This window comes from Triticum dicoccoides, chromosome 1A (genome assembly GCF_002162155.2).
Source record: "Triticum dicoccoides isolate Atlit2015 ecotype Zavitan chromosome 1A, WEW_v2.0, whole genome shotgun sequence".
In the NCBI taxonomy this organism is placed as follows: Eukaryota; Viridiplantae; Streptophyta; class Magnoliopsida; order Poales; family Poaceae; genus Triticum; species Triticum dicoccoides.
In genome coordinates this window covers 538,977,533-538,982,329 of record NC_041380.1, presented here as the reverse complement: position 1 = coordinate 538,982,329, position 4,797 = coordinate 538,977,533, and positions in this window count along the sequence as shown.

Below are 4,797 nucleotides of genomic sequence, written 5' to 3'. Positions count from 1 at the left end.
AAGAAACTCCTTTGAGGTGAGGCAGCGCACACGAGTCCACTAATCACCACATCAATACACTACTATGGATTCATCCCCGTCTCCCTACGAGAAGGCCATCCATAGCACTCACACTTGTCTTGAGCATTTTAGAATATCCACTTTAAGTTGTCTATGTACCACGTAAGCATCCAAGAAGTCCATAACCGAGGACACGGCTATTCGAATAGATCATGATAACCCTACAGGGGTGTACTTCTTCACACATGCTCTTACCACTTATCACCATGTACACGTCATGTATCTCGGCAACCTTCAAGGAGAAGCCTGGCGAGGGTGTCAGCCACGACCTGACTAACCACACAAGACTCTAGTCCAGGTTTATCGCCTATTCGGGTTCCATCCGCAAGGAGATCCGGCCGGGTTTTCGCTCACGGCCCCAAACGATGTGTACAGGGTTCCTGAGCCCACCATCCGGGTGCCACTCGGTACACCGGGCCACGTGTGCCTAGTCTGTCCCAAATCCACCCTGTCGGGTGCCACTCGGTAGAAAAATAGCACTACCTACAAACACCAGAAACTAGTTGCAACTCCTGGACAGAGATCAAGTTGGCTAATAAGTCGAGAGGGGTCGAGTTACCAGAACCCAATGTGTGGTAGTAGCTAGTCATTGGACAACATACACAGAACTCAGTGCTTAAGGATGGTTCCAATGAGACAACCCACCATGTACTCCTACATGGCCTCTCACCGCTACCTTTACCAAATCGTGTTCACACACTTAACTCTCAACATCAGAACATAGCACTGTACTCCAATTCATTCCCAATGAATCAGACCTGACATACTCTAAGCAATAGCAGGCAATGCATGGTAGGAACACAACATGGCTCAATCAACTCCTACACATACTAGTGGGTTTTAACTATTTACTGTGGCAATGACAAGTCATGCAGAGGAATGGGTTCAACTACCGCAGCATAAAGTAGCAGTTGAATCGTTGTTGTCCTAATGCAAAAAATGAGAGAAGGAGAGAGAGAGTAGGATTGTATCGGAATGAACAAGGGGGTTTGCTTGCCTGGTAGATCAACAGGGGGCACTGCTCCACTGACACGTACTCTGGATCGGTCTCCGGAGCAGGACCTATCAAGAAGCAACGGTGTCGGCAATCAAAACACAAGCATATGCAACAATATGATGCATGAACATGGCATGAAGATGTGATGTTTTTTGTGTTAATGCATCTAGCATTCATTTGCATGAAGTCCATTTGATCCAAAGATTCAAATGCAACTCCAAAATAAACCTTTATAAATGCCAGTCATATGATTTCACTTATACAGCAGGTATAAGTTGGTTTGTCATGCATGAAACTAATACAGATGGATAGACTGGATTTTTCTGATCATTTGTCATATATAAATTATTTCAATCTGAGCTACGGTTGAATTTCTATGAATTTTAGAAGTTTATATCATTTTCTGGATTTTCCTGGTTTATTTTTAAACCAGAAAATGATATATTGCGTCAGCATGACAGTGGCATGACATCAGCGAGTCAACCATAGCTGACCAGGTCAAACCTAATGCATGGGGACCACACGTAAGTGACTCAGTTAGTTAACAGGTTTAATTAGTTGTTAAACTAATCCTAAACTAGAAATTAGCAGGGACGGGCCCCACATGTCATTGACCCACAGGGGTCAAAGCTGGGTCAACAGGGGGTTAGACCTGGTCAATCCCTCCGGTGTTTAACCGCCGGCGAGGCAGAACGCGGCAGAGGGGCTCGGGATCGTCGCTCCGGCGACCATTTGGGCGGCGGAGACCACGGGCGAGGAGCCAGCGCTCGTCCGCGTCATCTGGAGCAAGTGGGAGAGGCGGGGACGGCCGGGGCTCGCCGGAGCGGAGCTGGGCAAGCGGCCTGAGCACGGCTTCGAACGGGAGCGGGCTGCGGGGCACGGGGAGGCCACCCGAGGGGCTCTGCAGCACCCTCGTGGCACCAGGAGCACAGTGAGGTGCTCGGTGCGAGCTGCGGCGACTAGCGCAACGACGGCGACATGGACGGCCGCGAAGGGCTATGGCCGTGGTGGTGGATGGGGCTACGGCGCGCGAACGGCTAAGCGGAGAGAGGGAGAAGGAGCAGGAGCTCACAACGATCACTACAAGAAATATGTCAACTTATGACCACCACTATTGGTCACTGAATGGTCACAAATTTCCATTTATGACCTTTTTGTGACCAAAAACATAAGGTCAAAAGCTGGGCGTCGTAAACTGACTATAGCGACCTTTAACAAAAGGTCGTTGATCCTATGACCTTCTGTTTTGGTCACTAGCAACCTCCCCAGGCCACGTAGGCATCCAGCGTGGCAAGCTGATGTGGCACAAGATTCAGCCCGGTCCAATTCGGTTTTCTACATGGGCCGAGCCCATTAATTCAGCCTTTTAAGATTTTTTTTTTCCTTGTTAATTCTGGTAGGCTTCATGGGCCAAGCCCAATGTTGTAGCCTTTTTTATTGTTGGCCCGTGGCCTTTTATTATTTATTGCTTTTCTATTTTGAGCCATTATATATTCAAGTTGGTCCCACTAGTCAGATGGGTCCCACTTGTCATGATCATCTCTCAAATTGGTCCCACATATCAGAAATGTACAAATTTGACAGATTATTTTCATAAGTGGACCCATTGGTCAAGTTTCCATTTCACAAGTTTTCAGATCACATACATAATAAAAAAGAACACATAAATTTCATCAAATATACCACTAAATAAATCTATTACAATCTTTACAACACATATATGCTAACAATATGCTACTCTTCACTAAGTAGAACTTGACGGCTTCACACTTCACGGCTTCACACTTGCTTCACACTTCACACTTGAGCATCTGTAAAAGAGGAACAACCACAAATTTAAATCTCAATTGCAGTATAGGCCATATGCAGAAGCAGTTCAAAGTTGAAACAACATCAATTAAACACACGCGCACAGAAACATAGGAGTCAAAATGCAGTATAGGACCAGGACAAGGAAACTCCTGTTATCAAATCAACACACAGCTTGTAGCAAAACAACAATAGAATACATTATAACGAGAGCATCATGTTGGAAAGAAACAACACAGAAACATGTGGATATCTCATGTGAGCATCATGCTATGGTTTTATTAAACAATGATATAGCAACAGAATACAATATCTTCAATGCAAATTATGGTACTTGTAGCAAAACAGTTTGAAACAACAACTACACAATACATTATAATAAGAGTAAGCTTGAATCAGACATTGACAGATTGCTGCTAGTGCATACTACTATGATTCACACTAGAGCAAATTTTCAGAAGAACAAATAATGAAAACTGTGCAAATGCTCAAGAACTGATACTTGCTGTACCAGGAATAGGTACTTGCATACTGAAGTTTTCAGAAGAACAAACAACTGAAGCGATTATTCATGAACATGCGTATTAAAGGAACAACAACAGAAAATTTTCAGTAGCACTTGTCATTGGAATTCAAAAGCATTTATCACACAAATTCAGAACTGGAGGTAAGTGATGAGGCAGCAACGGAATAATGACCTCCTGCCAGCTCTCAAGTGGAAGATGATCCATAGACAAGCAAAGTTCCAAGATTCTGGAAGAACAAAAAAATCAGTATAGTTAATTAGATTATGCTCCTAAGTGCCAAGTCTCAAGGAGGCCACCACACGGGAGAAGTCATGAGAAAGAAAAAAAAATTATCAGTAACATGGTTTGGTTTACTATGCCAACCAAGTATCTCATATAACTGAGTATACTTCTATGGAAACTAAGCTCTTGTTTGACAAGTCCCAGCACCTGCTATGCTAGAAAATCAAGGAATTTGTGCAAACGCCACATAGCGCTGTTGCAACTTCTTACTACCATATTTAAAATCCAATGAGTTATTAATCAAAACTAAACCATTTCATCAAAGAAAAGTGGAAACATTAATTAAAGTAGCCTGTGTGGTTATTATACAAATTACAGTCACCTACTTCATTAAGGAAATTACCGTTCTGCTCTGAATAGTATGCGCTTTAGAATTCCTATTTTCAAATATCTCTGTCAGCGTACTAATCACCCATTAGTGCAATAGGTACTCGTTGGTCCAGATTTTGCCTTGGATTAAAGGTGATATAAGGAGGAAACATTGCGCAGGCACATGACAGTAGATGACTTAATTAGGTAGTACTAAAACGACTTGCAACACACAACAAGATTTGCATGAACAGGTAAAACCTAGCAAGTACTTGTACTGGGATGTTGTCCATCCAATAGAGACAACAGGATAGCAGTACATAAAAACATAACCATCTATTCAGGCTAAGCAAATCTTGACAGAAAACAACAGCCATGGTGATATGGGATGCATCAATACTTAGGGGATTAAATCATCATATTATTAGCTAGGGAACCATCAGTATCATAGAGAGCACATATATGAGCCAAAAGCTAATTAACCAAAAGTAATGCCCAGCTAGACCAAAAGCTGGATTAGTCGAAAGCACATATATGAGCCGTGCCGTCGAGTCCCGCAGCCACCAACTCGTGCCGCTCGCTGCCGCGGTCACCACCTTCTTCGTCGACGTGGCGGTGCTGCCAGACCTGCAAAAAACAGAGGAGGCGTCTGGAATCAGGCAACGGAATCAAGCGAATGGACATCAGACTTGCCAACTAATTAACTATAGCATGCTACAAAAACATTTCATTAACAAATTTGATTCAGGAACTAGCTTATTGAGTATGACAAAAATGCTTAGAATAAAAATCATTTCAAGAAATGCCGCAGTA